This window comes from Canis lupus, chromosome 29 (assembly GCF_003254725.2).
Source record: "Canis lupus dingo isolate Sandy chromosome 29, ASM325472v2, whole genome shotgun sequence".
NCBI lineage: Eukaryota > Metazoa > Chordata > Mammalia > Carnivora > Canidae > Canis > Canis lupus.
In genome coordinates this window covers 20,923,013-20,945,193 of record NC_064271.1, presented here as the reverse complement: position 1 = coordinate 20,945,193, position 22,181 = coordinate 20,923,013, and positions in this window count along the sequence as shown.

The window sequence follows — 22,181 nt, the reverse complement described above, 5'->3', positions numbered from 1 at the left end:
TGTGGCAAATGAGGAGACCAGAGAAGTCGAGGATAATAATGCCATTAACAAAGATAGTCAACATTGGAGAAGAGGCCAATTCAAGGGGAGGAGGATGAGAGCATCTTGGAATGGAATTCAGCATGTGAATCTCAGTAAGTGAATAAATACGTGCCTAAGGATGAAAGAATACATTAATGCATGAAAGAATGGATGGAGGTGTGGGAAATTTGGCACCCTCCATGAGTCAGATACCTACATAGTCTATCATCAGTTGTGCTTTATGATCGCATCTCTTGGGGCAAAGTGGTCTCTCAACATTCTAGAACATTTTTGTAATAAAGGGCAAGGGAAGAAGAAAAGCAAGATTAGGAGCTCAGTGTTAACTCTATAGACTTATATGGCAAAGTTCAGAATGATAGGATTGGCTGCCAAAATGTCAAAATTTGCAAACAGAATTATTTGCTTTGTGTTTTTATAACACCTTCCCATATTTTTTCAATGTTCAAATCACAGTTCAGCTGCTCTGGACTTACTTGTTCTTCTTTCAGTATTTTGACTCTTCAAAAATCTGATGTTCTGATGTTTTGCCAATCCTCTGTATATTTGTGTATGAGTATGTATGCGAGAGAGAGACAGACTTCATGTGGATGGCTTCTTTTAACTGCTTGATTCATTATCAGAGCAAACTTCTCCATGTAAGATATTTGTTAAATCACATTTGTCTTACTATGCCGTTTCTAATTTTCATAATCATCAGTTTGGGCTTTTCCTTAAGAGTCCTAGGGGTAAAGAATGAAGCTTCCTAGCCATGTCCTACCACCCTGACCTCTACTGAGTCAAATATAAGGATTCAAGGATTATTAAAAGGACTGAGCTGACCAATGACCACAGACACAGGATGTTGTACACTTTTGGGAGTTCAAGATCCCAGAACAGCATTGGTTGTCCAACTGTACCCTCAGGAGACTTCTTAGTCAAAAAGCAAGCCTGAGCCCTCCACCATCTGTCTTTGAGCATTACACCCTGCCCTCACTGTGGATTTTGAGGCCCTTTCCCACAAAGAGCCCAGGCCTAGAAGTTGCTGTGTGGCATCAGTGGAACAAGGCTCAGTGCATTGACCAACCTGCTTGGGGAGTTAGCTGCTGAGAAGCTACAGAGAATGGCAGAGAGCATAAAATTCATGTCCAAATGGCCTCATTCAAAGATTATGGTGCTTCCCATCATAACCTGGTTTTAAATAGAGGAGCTGTAGAGTTATGTCATCTAAACATCTATCCCAGAGAGAAGCTGAAGGTGAGATTTCTGCATTGGATGCTAGGTGGCACTGAGGAGTGATCTTGTCATGGCTTATTCCCCTGAGAACAGGATTTGCTGGCCGCCTGCCTGGTAAATAAAGGTGCTTGTTCTGGGAGGAAAGGACGCAGGGCAAGAGCCCTCTGTGGACCCTTGCTCTCATAGTTGTGAAATTGGAGAATTACTATCCTGCTGCTACCTGATACTGGCTTGGGTCTGTGAGATGGGGTTCCAGAGCATTAAGGATCCGGGCCCTCTATTTATGTGGCATCAATTGTGCAGGATTGAAGCTAGGTAATAATTGATAGTTATACAATCTGTAGTTATGTGGCCAACTGGTGTCCAGTGTCCTTTGAATCTCAATTCTGACATATTTTGTTGGACACAGTTTTGACTTGTCATTAACATACAGAGGATTCCCAGAGAACATTCCAGGAGATGGAGATCATTACTTTTATAGAGCGGCAGCCTGGCATGAAATTAGAAATTAGAAAAGTCTCTGCCATACAGTAGGTGTGTGAGTAAGCAAGACCTAGATTCCAGCTCCATCTGCCACCAAATTATCAATATGTTACGGAGTAAGTTATGTGACCTCTCTGGGCTTCCATCTCTTCATGCGTAAAAATGAAATGGTTGAAGAGTTTTTCAAAGTATGCTTCACAAACAACCTGCATCAAAAGTTTCACAGTGCTTGTTATAATGTGTATTTTTGGCCTTTACTCTGATATGTGGATCAGAGCCTCTAGAAGTGGGCTGGGAGACACAATATATCAAGAACCATTGGACAAGATGATCTCTAAGGTTTCCTGTGCTAATATAATTACAGGGAAAAATCAACCTGAGACAAAAATAGGAAAATCACTTTGGACAGACTGGTTCTTTCTGCTTCCTTTGGGGCACAACTCCTATGACAATCCTGCTTTTTCCTCTACTCCTCCCCTGCAACTTCTCACTCACACTCGCACTGTCTAAGCCTCTCAGAGCTTGTTCTCCGCTCACTGAACCTAATCAGCCTTGGCTATGTGTATTTTCTCCAGCTCTCTGCATCTGTCATTGTGTACAGGGTTTAGCTTGCTAAAAGCATTTTGGAAAGTTCTAGTGCAGATAGAAGGTACTCATCAAGTAGGCTTACCAAGGCCAGAGGCCCATGAGGAGAGGAGTGAGCTGAGGTTGCTCCTCAAGCTAGAATCCTAACCCATTACCATCAAAATGCCAGTTTTTTAATGTCAATGGATCATCCAGGCAAATGAATCAATAGAGGGAATTTCAGACCCATTTAAAGATGGAGAGGGCAACATCTTGGCAGATGCACAGAAAACTGCATTTTGGAAGACATAACTTTTTGAGATTTTCAGAATCTTATCAGTAGGTGGGTGCTCCTGCATAAGATTGATTCTCCATATAAAAAGTGTGCATTGTTTCATCTAGATGGCTTTATAGAGAAGAGATTCAGGTAAAATAGCCTAAACCTATAGAGAAATTCAAAATATTTAGAGACCAATCCACATTTTTAACCATCTCTTCCAAATGTTTCAGCTTTGATGCATGTGGGAATGTAAGGATTCAGCACCGTAACTAAACATAATTTCCACGTATGCAATTCTTATGCATAGTCTAATTTTTTTTCAGGGTCTTTGAAGCTCTAAGTACCATGCACTAGAGGCTATTTCTCCTTGTCTCATAAAGATGAGACACTCGGTCAAAGAGAGATGTTTACTCTGAAATTCTCTCAAGAGATCTCAAGTTGCTGTGGCATTCAGAACAACTCTAATTATTTAAGAGAAGTCAAAGGATCTGGTGAGATGCCATGGTCTGAACATTATTTCCTTTTTAGTTAAGGTACAAACATGAGTTTATGATTTTCTTGAAGTTTGAATGAAGGCAGTTTGATGAGTGGTGTGGATGGGCTTGGAACTCACCAGTTGCACCTTTCTTGCAAAGGGGTACTGGGACAACCCCAGCTGGTAGGGTCTATGAGTGATGGCACATGACCTGATAATCCCAGGTCTGGAAATGCTTCTGTTAGTTTCACCAGATGAATATACTGCATCCATAACAAGAACAGCAGCAACATAATAGGACTGTATGAACGATGATAAGTAACATTTATTGAGTGCTTCCTGTGAACCAGGATGTGAACAAGGCCTTTCATATATATCTACCTCATTTAATTTCTTTTAATAGTGGACACAATTATTATTTTCATTTGCACAAATGGAGAAGCTGAAATTTAGAAAAGCCAATAGCTTCTAAAATCATCCAGCTGTTGAGTGCTAGAGGCAGAACTCAAGCCTAGAGTCTGCTCTCTTAAAATAGTAGGAAGTACAGGCAATGAACACTTGAAAAACTAACCTGAGGATATCCCACACTCAGAAGGAACTGTTTGGAACATTGCTTTTCATAGCTTTCCAGGTTTCCCCCTCTGAACATTACATATAAAATTTATTATATATACAGATCTCTCCATCTTTTGTAATCTGTTTTTTTTTTCATTTCACAATATATAGCCTAGAAATATTGCTATGCAATCAGAGTTTTAATGACAGACAGTGTAATAGTCTGCTCACTCCAGGTCTTCCAAGTGTTGGCAGCAGAAAAATGCTTATCCAGCATGATGCCCACAGAGCACACAAGGTGATGGTTTTATAAAATGCAAAGCTGGGCACCCAAGCAGATATCAAGACCACAAAGTCCGACAGCTTTGAAACCTACTCCAGCACATTCTCACATTCCTATATTTTACAGACAAGGGTAATGAGCCCAAGAATTACCGCCCTCCAGCTTCAGGGGAGTGAAAAATGAAGGGTTGTTTTCCAAGTAATGTGACGCCAGACAGCTGGCTCAACAGTCAACAGTGCCAGGCCTGCTCTGAAGGCCAGTGTTGGCCCCCACCTCCTTCTTACCACCGAATGTCACAGTGCACCCCAAACCAGAGAAATCTGTCCTTCTACAGGATGTATAACTGTGAGAGGAAAGCAGGTTTTACTGGCTTGTGGTTTCCTAGGCTCTTAGGATGTTGAATATGGCCTGTGCATTGGCAGCTGAGGAACTCAAGAGAAACCACGAGGTTGGAATTGATTAGTTCCTGTTGGTCCCCGTCTTCCGCCAATATCAGTACCTGTCTCTTGATAAATAGACACATGAACACACTCCAAACACAAGGTCCTTGACAGCAAGCAATAAAAACATGCCTTGACCCTCTGAAATAAATTGCACCAAATGGAGTTATTGTTTCCATTTATTATTTATTAGTCATGTCCCATGGAGCAACTAGTGAAATAAATATTTTTTTCCATTGGAAAATGAATGTATGACCTGTGAAGAATAACTTCACAATCAGATGTAATAACAATCACAGAACAACTATTCTCCCTGGCTTGGACCAAATTTAATTCTCTCTGTCCCAAGTGCAAAATTTCCTTTGCAGATTAATGTATCGCTTTTGCCACTTCATCTTTTCTCAATTCATACTTCAAGTTGTCTCTCCCTCCTATTCCTTTCCTTTCTGGCCACCATACCAAGTTCTCCAACAGTCTCTCCCAGAAGCCACAGTTAAGGAAATATTACTGAGGCTGATAGGTTTTAAAGGAACCCAGTGGTCCAGGAATGGATTTTGAATTAACTCAAAAGAATGCTTACTTCGGTAGGATATTTTATTTGGAATAGGAGGAAATGTGTCATTTACTGACATTAGCAGTTTATCCAGTCACTGTCACATTAAGATGTCTGAAGATCATATTGAGAATTTGGTTAATTTGTCTCACTCCCAAAGATGACCTAGAAGAAGTTGGAATCATTTACATTTATTATCACCTAGTGTATCCTTGATAATTTGGTAGATACAAGTAGCAATATTAAAGATTAATCAAGTGGCAAACACTGTTACTAGACTATTCTTTTAGTCACAAAATGGAGTGCACTGGGGAAGTACTTGTAAGTTTTCTAAGCCGTTTTTGCCATTCAGATAACTCATGCAATACCATCTGCCTTATTGTATTTTATAATTATCAGAATTAAGAGTACCTTAGAATTGTAGGTGCTGGTTAAGTGGTGGCCTCCCCCATGAGTGCAGTAGAATAATCCTTGAGCAGCCTCCTAAGGTACATAGTGCTTCTATTGACCTCAAACCTCAATAATACCCTATTTTGTAGCCAGAGTGAACTTTCTAAATGATTGTCAACCCCTTGCTTAATAATGTTAGTAGCTTCCTTTGTATGGCCATGCTCATACAAACGTGAGCATGGTTAAAGAATTCATCTCAGTCTGGCTCAGGTCGTCTCTCCTGCTACTTGCCCTCACTCTACTCCTTAGCTATGCTGTGCACTACCATGGGTTCTCCTATGTCCATGTTTGTAATCATACCTAAGTCTGGGTGCAGGCTAGCCCCTCCACTTGAACCCTACTGTGTTATACCTCAACCCCAGTCTACCTTTCTTTAGGTCTTCACTTAGAAGCCACTTCTTATCAGATGCTTTTCCCAACTATACTAGTAGATAACTATTACGTGGTGTTCCCTTGGCACCCAGAGACTCTGTCAGGTGTAATTACTATAGTACCTATCAGTGGGCCACCCCCCACCCTTCTCAGGCTAACTCCCTTTATAGCTGTTTCTCTATTTCATACTTAGCTCCACTGCTGTTCATCTCTTGCAACCCTGGACTGCTCTTCCCTAAGACAAGATGCCCCCTTGCATAATTCTTTATTCCCCACTAAACTACCATTAAAAGGTGTATGAATATTTGAATTTACTGAGGATTTGCAGAGGTGTTCGAAATTCGTATCATGGCCACAGAAACCACCTGTGGATCCAAACATTAAACATCTCTGGACTAAATGTTTCTATCCCCCTGCTGGGAAATTCTCACTTTTCTAGGCAGTTCCAGACTACTTCCATGGAATTGTCTGCTGTCACCCTCGCCTCCCCACATTGTTCTTCTTTTCCCTTTGAAATCCCTTCTTCCTTCCTCCTTTCCTTTCCCTTCTGCCTTCCTCCCTCCCTCTTTATTTTCTCTTTTCTTTTTTACCCTCCTTCTTCCTTCCTTTCCTTTCCTTTCCTTTCCTTTCCTTTCCTTTCCTTTCCTTTCCTTTCCTTTCCTTTCCTTTCCTTTCCTTTCCTTTCCTTTCCTTTCCTTTCCTTTCCTTTCCTTTCCTTTCCTTTCCTTTCCTTTCCTTTCCTTTCCTTTCCTTCCTTTCCTTTCCTTTCCTTTCCTTTCCTTTCCTTTCCTTTCCCTTCCCTTCCCTTCCCTTCCCTTCCCTTCCCTTCCCTTCCCTTCCCTTCCCTTCCCTTTCCTTTCCTTTCCTTTCCTTTCCCTTTCTTTCCTTTTCAGGATGATCTGCTAACCAATGTGATCCTTTCCATACACAAATCATGGTTCTATCAAAACTCAACATCTCAGCAATCAAGTCCATCTTGACACCTGATAGGCCTGTAAAAACCTATAAGGTCCTTCTCAATCTCATCTTCCAGCACCGTCTAAGATGTTCCTTCCCCTATGCTCATTGGGGCTTTCTTGCTGCACTCAGGAGATACAGGCATGCCATCATCTTAGATCTTGTGCTGGCTGCTGACTCCACCTGGTACACTGCTTCCCAAATGGTCACAAAGCTCATTTCTTTCCCTTCTTCTAGCACTTTACCCTCTAAATCATTGTCTATGATTGTCTGTCTCCTCTCACCAGATCGTGAACTCCATTGGAGTAAGACTCTTGGGTTTTGTTTATTGATGGATCCCAAAAGCCAGGGAGTCTAGCACATAATAGGTTCTCAGGAAACATTTCTTAAATGAAAAGTCTCCGCTAACTTATACCCCTTTCCTCTTCTCACCTTCAAGGTATATTTTTTCTAAATAAAGCTAGTTACCACCCTAAATGATTAGGTAATAACTTTTAGATTTTTTCATACTCCTTTCTGTTGAAATTGCCTATATTCTTATTTATAATTCCCACTAGACTGGCCTTAGCATTCTGTGAGGGTGGGGACCTACACATCTTACTCTTGCTGAGAGCATCTTAATAATGCTTGGTTGGTTTATAACAGATTCTCCTTAAATAATCATTGACTAAATAAATAACAGTAATGTGTGACAATTGTACATGGCTTTATTTATATATGGAGTACTTTAATTCTCCCACAGAGTGGTAATATCACTCCCATTTTAAAACTAAGGAAGCTCAGTGATTTTCAATAACTAGTCCAAGGTCATGCAGTAAGGAGCAAACTAAAGTTGAGCTTTCTACCTCTGAGTTCCATGTTTTTTTCCATTACACTACACTGTTTCCCCATTTCTCCATTCCCAGATCCATTATGCTCCTGGGCCTCTGACTCTATTTGTTAGTATATTCAAATAACGTCTGTAGGAGTGGTTTGTTATATCCATTAGAGTGAACATTGGAAATATTTTCTTTCCCCTAGGAGCCATAAATGGGTATATCAGACAACCCATGTAACCATGTCTCCTACAGCAGGTGTACATGAGGCAGTCCTTCAGCTGGGGTGATATGAATTATTCTAGAGTACTCACCTCCCCAAGGGTGAGATGGTGGTCCCTAAACTTTCTATCTCATGAACTTTTACTCTTGGCTAGTGTCCAACAATTCCACACCAAAAGTTCACTCTGTGGGAGTGGTGTACATCAGCAGGAACTAGCACATTAGCGAAAATTAATTTTATCTAAGCAAAAATCACCTTACCTTATCTTTGTGTGTGTGTGTGTGTGAGTGTGATTTCTCACTTTTCTTTCTTTTAAACCATATCATCTAGTTCTTCAAATACCTCTTTCTGTAAACACATCCATTTTATTTTAATATTTCTTTGGCTTTTACTTTCTCACAGATACATGTTAAAAGAAAATTTTCAGATTCTCTCATTTATTTACATCGTGCAGATCAACATATTACTTTTTCATGCTATTTGGGTATCCAAATGACATGCCCTATACAGTGTACCAACCCAATGGTAGAGTCAGGATTCCAGAACATAAGTCCTCTGAACATTTGACTATGGGTCCTTAAGAAACAAGCTTTTGGAATGTCAGCTCTAAAGGAGTTGGCTTCTGCTTGGAGACTTTCCCCATACTCTCCAATACTGCCAAGTGTATGTTCTGTTTCCCTGACTTGAAGTAGTAATCAGGGCAGAATTTTTCATTTCTAAGATAAGAACAGAGATTTAAAACATGGATTTAATTATAGAATTGACAATTATTGGCACTGCTCATATTAGCAGTTGTTTCTCTGGCACATGCCATTCACATTTAAGCACTATGGCTACCAAAGGAGTTCACAAAATCTTTTGTGTGTGTCTCCTTGAAAGACCCTACCCAGAGAGGTAAATTACACTACAGATTAGCAATGAGCAGTTGATTCTCCAAAGCATACTTAGGTATGCAAGGCATTGTGATCCTAGGATTTTATTGATCACTGAAAGTTTCCTGTGCTCTTCAACTTCGATCAATCATGGAAAGTGGTAGCAAAAGCCTTCTCAATTTCTGTGAGTTTTTCAAAAATACTAGCTTGCTTTCTTCCTATGAGTGCAAGGTTATATCCCAATGTCTCTGTAAATGTTGGTGGGAGGTAGACAAAGGGAATAGACTGCCTTAAATGTGATAGGGTGAAAAGTGGCACTGGAGGTAGCAAAGAAGAAAAATAGGAAGGAAAGTCCTGAGACACTGTCTGTCAAGGGCACGGGCTGATGAAATGGCTCATGGGGTGGGACCAGGAAATCTTTAGGCTACAAAGAGAAGGCCTCCCACACCAACCATTCCTGTGATCATGCCATTCCTTCTGCATCTACCATGAATTGCTGCAGACTCACATATGTAAAACTACAATGAGTATATCACATAGACATAGTTTGAACTCTTTTACTGTACCTTCTAATAATAACCTCTGATATAACTCCTGATAAAAATAAACTTTATGGATATATTTGGATGCATATATGTGCTTTTTAACTGAAAAGTCAATTTTAAAATCTTGAGCTAAATAGCTTAGTGGAGCTTGGATATTCTTGCCATGTGTTTTTATACCCATGCTATATGGGCATTGGAAGATAGCTCACCAGATCACATACAGATGCATGAAATATCTCATGGGGCCAACAGTAATTATTCTTCTGAAGACTCTTGGTTTCTATTTTATTTCTCAAGATGGATCTATAAATCTGATAGCAATTGTATTACATCAAGTGTAAGAAGCTGTTAAATAAATGTAAGGAAAAGACAGGATGTTTAAAATGTCATGTCAAAATAAATAACCGGGTGCTTCACAGCAAAGACAATTTTACATCAGCATGGATACCAACACATGGAAGCAATTAATAGAAATATTTTCAGTGAGAAATAGAAACATATCTATGGCCATTACTGAAATGCATTAAACAAGATGAACTTTTTGGAGAAAGTGAAAAAATAATATTTGCTAAAAAAATAAAAGCTTTTGGCTGTCATACAGTAATGTGTAATACTAGTGTTTCTGAGGTTCCCAGTCCTTCAATCCTCTTTATTCATGAATGCGTTGGAAACTGCAGATTTTGATTCAAATCACCTTAAATTCAAGGACTGTGTTAATGTCTATTGGCCTCCTTGGAGGATTTTCCTAGAATGATTGTGTTGTTTGGTATTTTATTTGTTTTCAAAATGAAGAAAAAATAATTCGAAACTGGATATGGATCACACTGTGTATGTGCCTCTCAGAAATTATTTTCTGAAAAATTATTCACACTCCAAAAAAAGCAAAATTGGCCCCCCAGCCCCATTTCTCTTACTCCTTAAGCCCCAGATGACCTAAGCTTAAAGATACTTGAAAAATAAAAGTCTCCAGAGGATATCCAACGTGTGGAATGAATTAACAGGAACCACAATGGCACTAAAGTTAATAATTATATAGTAAAAGAATGAAAAATTGGCATGCTTCTGAAGTTAACATAACAAATAGGGAACATGTAAGGAGCACGCTTTGCCAAGTTTAAGATGAGCTCAAAAACAGGAACTTTGAACTAGAATTGTACCTATTCTTTATGTTAGTTTACTCAAAGTTGATTTTTTATTTTTAAGGGGAAAAGGTCTAAAAATATATATTTTGCAAGTGACAAAAGCTGTTGGATATTAAATGGCTCTTAGAAAATAATATATTTATGATTTGAGTGTAAATGAGTCAGAAACATATGGATTAGATTTCCTTTAAATCTGTTCAAATATTAAAAGCGAGGGGGGAGGCACTTGGCAAATGTATTGGAAGTTTTTCAAAACTGTGATGTCTAAATGTATACTTTGAAAGTGCTATGAAGTCTGGATTCTCCCTAGACTCAATGATTAGCTTAAGCGGGTAGATCCTATAGTTACAGAAGGTTAATTTAAATAATTTCTTTGACAGTGGAAGCTTATGCCTTCATGTAAGAATCATTTATCAACACTCAACTGGAAACCCTGGAAAGGGATTCATCTGCAAAGCAAAATATTAAAAATTTCATATCTAAGTGGACTGAATAAGGCCAGTTTTGGACATTAAATTCTGAATGTCTGATTTTGCTTGATATTTTTATTTATTTTTTGTATTTTTTAAAATTGGAGTTCGATTTGCCAACATATAGTATAACACCCAGTGCTCATTGATCTTTTTAAAATCTAATATGCTTTCAAACTTTTGAGAGGTCTGTTCCATTAACAGGTTATGTTGTACTTTGCAATCACTCAGTTATATTCAAAGATTTACTAACCTCTAACTCATGGACACCATATTCAGAGGAGATGGTGGTGTTCCAGTGCATCCCTGCTATTGTCAGCCCTAATAAGAACTGTATTTTTAGAAATGTGATTCAATAAAGGTATATGGAATATCCTTTGAAACTCTGGAAATAAAGTTGTGTAGAAGCTGTCAGTTTCCTGTGGTTAGAGCTTCATATCAGCATGGCTAGGACAGGATTTGGACCAGCAAGTTGAGCTCCTGATTCATGTTCTGGATAGCACACAAACCCCACCCGTTGTCCATAAATTCCTACCCCTCATCACAAGGTGGTCCAGACAAGACTGTGTGAAGGGGTCAGCATGCATTCATTCTCATTGCCAGAAAAATGAATCAAAATTTATGGGCCACAACCACAATATGAAGGACAGATTATTATTTATGTAATAAGTCCATGATTATCTGTTTTGGCCTTCATTTCACTACAAGATCTTTTAACCTATTTCTTGATGACATTGGCATTATTAGGAATTCTTTCCCAATCAACTCACTTTTATTTTATCTGGCATGAAACAATAAGGCTTATGAGAGTTTTCACTATATCATGGATACAATGCGCATTTACTTTTTTCTCATCATTGCAGAAACTGTCAAGAGTTGGACTGTTTCCAACTTTCAAGAAAATATGTATATCTCTGTATATGTATAAATATGAGGATCCGAATATTTTCTTTGAAAGCACTGATATTTGGATTACTCCGATTTATTTTTAGGCTTTCTCTTTTCACTGGAAAAAAATTGCCCTAAAGAAATTTTGCTCTATACTTTTCCCACGATAGGTGAGAAAGCGAGTCTTTAAAAAACTAGTGGTGAATTGCCCTCTCAAAAACACAGAAAAAAATGTATAAAAAATTTGGAAATGACGTGACCATTTTTCGAGTAGCATAAAAACAGCTTTTTAAAGTAAAACTGCCCCTTGACATTTAATGATGACTCAAAATAGAGAAAATCTAGCATAAGAAAACTTTTCTTTTGAGAATCTATTGGCTACTTTCTGTAGGGGAGATGATTACTTTCTAGGATTTAAATTTTGACTTTAGAAAATGGGTATAAGATTACAGTTATGCAAGAGGAATAAGTTCCAGAGATCTGCTATACAATATAGTGCCTATAGTTAATAATAGGTATTATAATGTTATAATAATTACAGTAATAATGTATTGTGTACTCAAGAATTTGTTGAGAGAGTAGACCTAATGTTAAGTATTCTTACCACCAAAAACCAAAAAAAAAAAAAAAAAAAAAAAAAAAAAAAAAAAAAAAAACACACACACACACAAAACCTCAACAAAGGGACACAAGAAACTTTGGGAGATGGTTATGTTTATTACCTGGATTAAGGTCATGGTAACACAAATACATAAATCTTTTCAAACTCACCAAATTGTATACATTAATTATGTGCAGATTTTTTGCAGGCTATTTATACCTCAATAAAACTGGAGAAAAAAGAAAATAGAACTCAAAATAAAACATAAGATAGTTCTTCTGTGTGGATTATTCCAAAATAACCAATCCCGTCACAGGTGTCATTTATTAGTGTTAAGTTGTATCAGATACTCTTGTAACTGCATACTTCACAGATCATTTCTATGGAGTACTTGGGCAACTCACTTGAATTATCTCTACCTCAGTTTCTTGATTTGTAATTGGACAGTAATAGCACCTACCTTTTAAAGTTGTTTTAAGGATTAAATGATTAAAAGAAAAGATTAAATGATAAAACAGTGCCACAATGTCTGTCACACAGGAAATGCTCAACAAGTGGGAACTATTACTATCACTATAATTTCTCTCTTAAGGGAAGGCAATCAAGGCTTGGAGATGTTAAGGTCACGGACAGACTGAGATCTGCTAACTCCAGAGTATATGCTCTTAACTGCTTAGCTATGCTGTCTCTGTATTGTGCATGCAAATATATTAGTTCAGAAATTTTTCCTTTTTACTTCCTAGGTAATGCCTTCTGGGTCTCATTTACACAGAATCAAGAAAATATTTTTTGGTCATATTTCTAAGAACACATGTTTCTTCTGTTCCCTTATTCCAAAGATAAATATTCTAAAACTGGTGAGTCCTTATAATTATTTTACCCAAATATGATTCTGTGTAAGTTGAAAATATTTCCAGGTAAATTCTCAGTTCAACATTTTAAGGTTGAACCATGGAGATCATGTTCTGCACCACTGCAGATTTCAATGAAGTGGACCATGCAGTTTTATAATCATGTATATATCTAATTTACCTGAAACCTCATTTAGTCTCTGTGGAAGCAGCAAATAACATCTGGCTTTACTTTGAAAGTCCACAAAAGGGTCTTGTTTGTGAGTCCACCATATAACGTCATCCTAGCCATAACCATGCATTCAGGAGGAAACTTAAGAGTGTCCTTCCATGGAAAGTTTGAGTGGCTCTAATATTCACTTTGTGAAGACGCTTTCAGAGAAGCAGGTACCACTCTTCCAGAGTGGAAAAGAAATGTCAACTTCAGAAAGGCACAGCGTTTTGACTGCATCCTTGATATGGTCTAGTGATCGTAGTTCTCCACTGGGTTTGAGAACAGTGTTGGTATTTTATTGTTTGCTTCCATGTGGTTCTGGCTGCTATGGGAACCACCACTTTGGTGTTCTAATGGTCAGCACGTCTGACTCACTTTGGGGAAAGGTACAGTAACGCTATGGCACGCTTTCAGGAAAAAAGCATGGAAAGCAAAACAGAATTCATGACCCCCTTAAAATAAAGGGACACTGTCTAACATACAAATCAGGTTAAACTTGAGGGCCTGGCTTGGCAGGGTGTAAAAGAAGTTCAAAGATGGTATGCCTGGGAGTCCGTACTCTCTTTTGAGTGATGGTTTCTCTATTCACACTACCAACCTCTTAACTACATTTTTAAACACATAATAAAACAGGCCATGACCCTAGACCAGAGTTCTCAACACTTCACTATGTCATTTAGCGCTGTATTTTGAAAATAACTGAGAAAAGAGTGTGGATTATTCTGTGATTGATTCAACTAAGTTCCTTCCAGGGAGCTCAGCAGTGGCTCTTTTGTGACCTGGCATCCCAGCTTGTCTCCAGTGTTGGCTCTTGCCCTAGCTCAACTTTGTACCTCTCTGGGAACAACACACAGGGCATTACATTGGCTTTTCCAGAAGACCTGGGAGATCTATTTCTTTTCAACCCCTTTCTCATAACATCACTACTTATTCAAGTCATTGGAAACACGATTCTTTTTTTTTTTTTTTTTTAAGATTTTATTTGAGAGAGAGCAAGAGAGAGAACGCAAGGGGGTGGTGGTGGAGGGAGGGGCAGAGGGAGAAGGAGCAGCAGACCTCCTGCTCATCAAGAAGCCTGCAGGGGGCAGCCCTGGTGGCGCAGCGGTTTAGCGCTGCTTGCAGCCCGGGGTGTGATCCTGGAGTCCCAGGATCGAGTCCCACGTCAGGCTCCCTGCATGGAGCCTGCTCCTCTCTCTGCCTGTGTCTCTGCCTCTCTTTCGCTCTCTCTGAATAAATAAATAAATAAATCTTAAAAAAAAAAAAAAAAAGAAGCCTGCAGGGCTCCATCCCAGGACCCTGAGGTCAAGACCTGAGCCAAAGGCAGATGCTTAATCAACTGAGCCACCCTGGCATCTGGGAAATCATTCTTAAATATGAGCTCTCCCATTTTTTTATAATAGGGAAAAGAAATGGTAGCTGAGATACCATTAAAATTTCCTGGTCTCGCAAGTAATAGTATTCCATGATGAGAGAAAATGTAGAGGCAAGATTTTCAAAGACTTTGTAATTCAACGATTAAAAAAAAAAAAAAAATTCAAGACTGATGGGCCCCTGCACTGTGTTCAAGTAAGCCCCGGGATCCTAGATTAACTGCTGGGAGTGTCATCTAAGACCTCTTTCACCACCAGGGGGAGCAATGTAGTAATCCAGGCCCTTTATGAAGCCATCTGGTAGCAAGCTTCTAACTCAGTGACTTTACAAGAGCCAAGAAAATAGTTCCAGGAGGAAGTTGTCTTCCCAATAAATGAGTAAAGATGGAGAAGTCATTATGACTTGAAGACAGAGAATGAGCTCCTTTTGAAATTCTGTTTAGCGAGAAACTCTAGCCCAGTTGAACACTCAGGGAATCAAGGAATGTTTGTATCAATACTTATCAGCAAACAGTAAAAGGGATGCTAGGAGACTACAGGGTGGAAATGTCTTTCCAACATAAGCAATTCTCAGAAATGGCTAAATGATATTTATTTATTTATTTATTATTTATTTATTCATTCATTCATTCATTCATTCATTCATGAGAACTTGGAAGCCCCCAGGAAAGACTGAGTAAAAACAAGTATGGCTTCAAAACCATTAAACAGCAACACCCTTTTTGAACTCGGCCACAGTAACTTCTTGCAAGATACATCCAGGAAGGCAAAAGAAACAAAAGCAAAAATGAACTATTGGGACTTCATCAAGATAAGAAGCTTTTGCACAGCAAAGGATACAGTCAACAAAACTAAAAGACAACCTACAGAATGGGAGAAGATATTTGCAAATGACGTATCAGATAAAGGGCTAGTTTCCAAGATCTATAAAGAACTTATGAAACTCAACACCAAAGAAACAAACAATCCAATCATGAAATGGGCAAAAGACATGAAGAGAAATCTCACAGAGGAAGACATAGACATGGCCAACATGCACATGAGAAAATGCTCTGCATCACTTGCCATCAGGGAAATACAAATCAAAACCACAATGAGATACCACCTCACACCAGTGAGAATGGGGAAAATTAACAAGGCAGGAAACCACAAATGTTGGAGAGGATGCGGAGAAAGGGGAACCCTCTTACACTGCTGGTGGGAATGTGAACTGGTGCAGCCACTCTGGAAAACTGTGTGGAGGTTCCTCAAAGAGTTAAAAATAGACCTGCCCTATGACCCAGCAATTGCACTGTTGGGGATTTACCCCAAAGATACAGATGCAATGAAACGCCGGGACACCTGCACCCCGATGTTTATAGCAGCAATGGCCACGATAGCCAAACTGTGGAAGGAGCCTCGGTGTCCATCGAAAGATGAATGGATAAAGAAGATGTGGTCTGTGTATACAATGGAATATTCCTCAGCCATTAGAAACGACAAATACCCACCATTTGCTTCAACGTGGATGGAACTGGAGGGTATTATGCTGAGTGAAGTAAGTCAATCGGAGAAGGACAAACATTATATGTTCTCATTCATTTGGGGAATATAAATAATAGTGAAAGGGAATATAAGGGAAGGGAGAAGAAATCAGAAAGGGAGTCAGAACATAAAGAGAATATAAGGGAAGGGAGAAGAACTCAGAAAGGGAGACAGGACATAAAGACTCCTAACTCTGGGAAACGAACTAGGGGTGGTGGAAGGGGAGGAGGGCAGGGGGTGGGGGTGAATGGGTGACGGGCACTGAGGGGGGCACTTGACGGGATGAGCACTGGGTGTTATTCTGTATGTTGATAAATTGAACGCCAATAAAAATAAATTTATTAAAAAAATAAATAAAAATTAAAAAAATAAAAATTAAAAAAATTAAACAATTGGTTTGAATAATTTCCAAAATGTCAAAACCTCATTTTTTATGTATCTGTGTATGAATTTGGGTAATGTATAGTGTTCAGAGGGGTCTGTGGGTTTTTTCTGACAGAGCATAAGAGCTTTCTTTCTAACTTTGGAAGAAAATGAAAAAAGAACTGATAAATTTTTAAAAAGATGATTCCTGTTGTATAGGGGATTCCTTACTTCCTCTCAGCAGTTTTTGATTTGCCTGTTCCACTTCCCTCAGAGTTGAAAATGCTCCATGTCCTTCTGAAGAGTTCTTCCCCTCATGCACCCTTTACAAATATCTGTTTCCACAGAGCATTTTTTCTGTCTGAGGTCTCCTTCCTTCCTAGGGCCCACCTGCCAAATTTCTTCCATCTCTCTCAAGACTCAGGGGCCCAGTTCCTGGATATGTGAAGGAGTGGGATGAGAAGAAAAAGCAGTGTGATCCAGGAGAAGTAACAAGAACACAGTGATCTCAGACACTTCAAAGGCCTCAGGGGCTTGGTTCCTTTGATTTATTGTAGAATTTAAGAACCAAAACAGATGAACATAGGGGAAGGAAAAGAAAAATCAGATGAAAATTGAAAGAGAGGCAAACCAAAAGAGACACAGAACTTTAGGAAACAAACTGAAGGTTGCTGGAAGGGAGTTGGGGAGGGGGTAACTGGGTGATGGGCATTCAGGAGGGCATGTGATGTGATGAGCACCGGGTGTTATATGCAATTGATGAATCACTCAATTCTACCTCTGAAACTAATATAAATAAATAAGTTAGTAAATAAATAAGTAAATAAGTAAATAAATAAATAAATAAATAAATAAAATAATCTCCCTGCTGCTCTACATAAATATGAGGAAAGGGGTTAGATTTCTAATTTCAGATTCAGGCCTTAAAAGACTGTATCATAATAACTGTTAACTGTATTTAATACTCCGCAAATATGACAGCTGTCCCCCCATGTGGAGACAGACTTAGAGTTTGCTGTGATTCTCAAAGCAGGCTGAACAGAATCTCATATTATCAGCCCCCAATATTATCAGGTTTCCCACATGGAATACTGAACCATTGCAGCTTCTGTTCCACACTGAAAAGATTCAAAAAGATCAGGTCACCTAACAGTCTTTTTCACTTGAGTCCTGTTCAAAAAGATGGTAAAAGAGAAGAGATGGATTATATACACAAGTAAATGAGAGCATGTTACAAAAAACAGCTGGCAGTTCCTCAAGAGCTTAAAATGAGAATTATGAAATGATCTAGCCCTTTCACTCCTAGGCATATTCCCACAAGAATTGAAAATCGGGATTCAAATTCTTATACACAAATGTTCACAGCAGCACTCTTTATAACAGCTAAAAGCTGGAAACAGCCCAAATATTTATCAGTGGATGAATAGATAAACAAATATGGTATAACTATATGATGGAATATTACTTGGCCATGAAAAGGAATAAAGTCTAATGTATGCTATAGTATGGAAGAACCTTGCAAATATTATGCAGAGTGAAAGAAGCCAAACACAAAAGGTCACATGTTACGTGACTCTATTTATATGAAATATCCCAAACAGGCAAATCCAAGAGATAATAAGTAGGTTGATAGTTGCTTGGGGACCAGCAGGAGGGGAATGGGGAGGCACTGCTTCATGAGTATGAGATTTCATTGGGTGGATGACCATGTTTTGGAAATAGATAGAGGTGATGGTTTTACAGCACTGTGAATATACCAAAAAGCAATGAGTTGAACACTTTAATAGGGCTATTTTTGTGTTATGTGAATTTCATGTCAATGAAAACACACAAATGCACACGCACACGTCCATAAGGAGGTAAAGGTTACACAGGCCCTAAAACACACAGGACAACCAGAAGTGCATGGTGCTGCAGCAGACCCAAAGACCTTCTATTTCAATTCAATGCCAGGACACAGAGCTGTAAAAAGCATCTCTGAATTCAACTCCCAGCCGCTCTGTTCTTGAATGATGTCTTTGAGGGACTCCTGAGCTTTTTCTCTTGTTGCTCAGAAGGAAAGTATCTTAGATGTCTCATATAACAAGTGTTTTCAATAATCTCTGGGCAATTTCTCACGTAGCCTAAGTGAGAAAGAAGATTTTTTTTAAATGGAAAACAAAGCAAGGAAAACTACTCTCAGAGCTTTCAACAACTTTATTTAAATCAAACTTGGTTTTCATTGCATTTGGATTGTTTCTCTCATCCCGATTTTCATTACAGGAAACTATTTGAGGCCAACCCTCAAATCTAGTCTTTGGCTTTGTTTCTCTTGGTAGAGTTAACAGAATAGTTTAACATCTATTTTTTTCTTTTCACAATTTTGCAGTTCTTATATGGAGGCAAATAAATTCATCTCCACTGATGTTTCACACTATTTTTCTAACAGAGCTTTAAATAGCCTCGTATGTTCTGTAATTCCCATGAAAATCTCAACAAACAAATTCATCTGCAAATAAATTTAAACTGAGTTAGCCCATCAGGGAGGCTTACATGCATCCATAGTTCTTTGACAGGTTTCTCTGGGCTAAACAATAGAAATTAATCTGCAGTTGCCAAGTACCAAAGGGTGAGCAGTCCCTCAAGGTCACCGTGAAGAACATTGCTGGCTTTGAGCTTCGAAGAATTAAAAGACTTCCTTCCTGACAAAAGTGGATGTGGTAGAGGTGTCATTCAGGAAGACGATAGGGTTACCAGCCTGGAGGTAAAAAAGTCATTTGGAGCACAGTGTCTTTTGTGTCTGGGCTTATGTTTAGAGAAGGTCAGGCTAAGGGCAGCAGAATGACATGTCAACTTCCGGCCCAAAGGGCTTCCTCTCATGCTATTTGAAATCCAACAACTTGTAAACTTGCAAATATTGGGTCCCTTTGCTGTAGAATTTCTCATCCTAGTAGCTTTTCCTGTTCTTTCAGGCTGATGTAACTGTCACACATAAGTAGAAACAAGGGCCTTTGATTGTACCCAAACACATTGACAAGACAGCGATTAAGCCTTTGCTGTTGACATAATTTTGGTCTGTGAAGTAAGAAATCTTACCACTTAGGCTTAAAAATCACTTGAAAAAGAAATCAAATCTCAGTGCAATGCAAGCCAAAGATCAATGTTATTCTCACTTTGATTTCATATTCGAAGAGATGTAGTAGCATTTGAGAACTATCAGCCCAATCACTTAGCATGCCTTTGCATAATTTCTAATACTGATATAGAATCACTGTGTATATTATGCACGTTGAACTTTCCATGATGCCTTGTTCTCCACTGGAGCTGGCTGGATTCCCAGAACGCAGTACTGCTTATCATGGGGAAAAGTGCAAAAAAGTGCTTCCATCTAGAAGAATAATCATTCTAGTGACAGGGTAGTTGTAAATCTGTTAAAGTCGAATTTATTGTTGCTATGAAATGTAAAACTTCTTACAGAACTTTAAGCCTGGGGTCACACTCTTATGAATTAGGCAATTCTAACATGCTTTATCTTGCCACATTAAAATATGCTATGGAGGCTAACTAGCTTTGCCACTTTAATTTTAATATTAAGATATGCCAAATATAATGTCCACTAGGTGAGGTAAAGTATTTGAGCTGCTTAATGGAAGAAACATTACACCTTACTTTACACTTCATGAACACTTCCACATATTTTCTCCCACTTGATTTCTATAACAGCCTTGTGGGATAAATTGGACATAGTTTGCTTGTCCCTATTTCACAGATGATGAAGAGAGATAAGCAACCTCTGTGGAAGTATACCACACCAAACTCAGCACCCTTACCCCTTCACTGCTGTAGATCTGAGCTTAAGAGCAGCATTCTTGGGGGGGGGGGCGCACCTGGGTGGCTCAGTGGTTGAACGTCTTCCCTTGGCTCAGGGAGTGATCCTGGGGTCCTGGAGTCCCACATCGGGCTCCCTGCAGGGAGCCTGACTCTCCCTCTGCCTATGTCTCTGCCTCTCTCTCTGTATCGCTCATAGATAAATACATAAAATCTTTAAAAAAAAAAAAAAAGCAGCATTCTTGGCAGAACTGATGAGCAAGCATCAGAGTACAATGGTTGGAGACTGCTACCTTTTATGGTCCTGGCGAGGATCTTTTCTAGTCGATGTTTTTTGCTGAATGAAGAGAGCCTTTACTCTTTCCTCTTCCCTTTTCTAAATCAATATTGTTCATTTTGCTTTCATGTTAAACAATAATAATTGGAAATTTATTGAAAACAGTGTCATGTGTTAGAATTTATCAGTGTGGTTTCTACTAAGATAATGAGAATAAGTGTGATTGGGAGTTCTCTGCTTTGTTCATTTATTTCAACTGACAGGGAAAGATTAGGGGCCTATCTCAGTCAGAAGCAGGGACCTGAGTGCTATCGCAGACCTCTGGGTATCTGGATATTCTGAAGGAACTGGACAAAAAAGGTGAGGGCATCAGATCAATAAGTCTTAGACCTGTAACTCCAAAGTGTTGGTGTGACCATGGCAAGAGGCTGAGTTAGGAGGCAGAAATAGTGGGTGCCAGAAACTGAGGGTTGACACCAGGTGGGGAGGAAATCTGGCACATGCCTGTTTCATCACAAAAAGCACTGGCCTGGGAGTTAAACTTTGGTCATAGTTGCAGAGTCATCAATGACTTTTTACCTGATGACTCTAGGCAAGCCACTTCTCCTGGCCCTGGATGTCCTCATCTGTAATGATGGGGTTATACAAAACCATGATTTCCCTGACTTCAGTCATTTATAAACCATGTACACAGTTGTATTCCCTTATTTGACATTCGATCTGTATACTCATTTATTTAATATTGCTTAGTATTTTTCTCTTAATCTACTTACTATTTTACTTATTTATTTGAAATTTTATTGAAGTATAATGTATGGATAAAAAGGTCTACAAATGACAATTATATGTGAGATGAACTTTTATAAACAACACACCCTTGCCACCAGATCAAGAAGCAGAATGTCACCAGCACCCAAAACACCCTTCATAGTCTGTTCAGTCATTATTCTGTAAGGGTGACCACTATTCTGATTTCTAACTGAATAGATTGATTTTTGCCTGTTTTTGAGCCTTCCTGTGCATGGAATCATATCATATGTGCTTCTTTGGGGGTTAGGGGGATGGTCCTGACTTCTTTCATTCAATATTTTGTTTGTGAAATTCATCTTTATTGTAGTCTTGGTTCATTCTTCTTATGGCTGCATATATTCCACTGGATGAGCATATTTGTGTATATTTTCATGGGTATTTGGATAAAATCCAACTTGGGAACATTATAAACAGGACCGTTAAAACATTCTTCACATGTCTTTGGTGAATATAAATTCGTTTCCATGGGATAAGTGCCTAGAAGTGAGATTGCTAAATCATAGGTAAATGTTTTCCAATGTGGTTACCAAATACATTAATTTTAAAAGAAACCCCCCCAAAAAAATAAAAATAAAAAAATAAAAAATAAATAAAAGAAACCCTTACATCAGTAGGACAACCAGTGCCATTTAATGGTATGGACTTCATAAACAGAAGACAACCATACAAAATAAATACCATAAAAAGAAAACAATGTTACCAAATAATAGCCAGATAATTAATATCTCTGAGAGATCTGTACC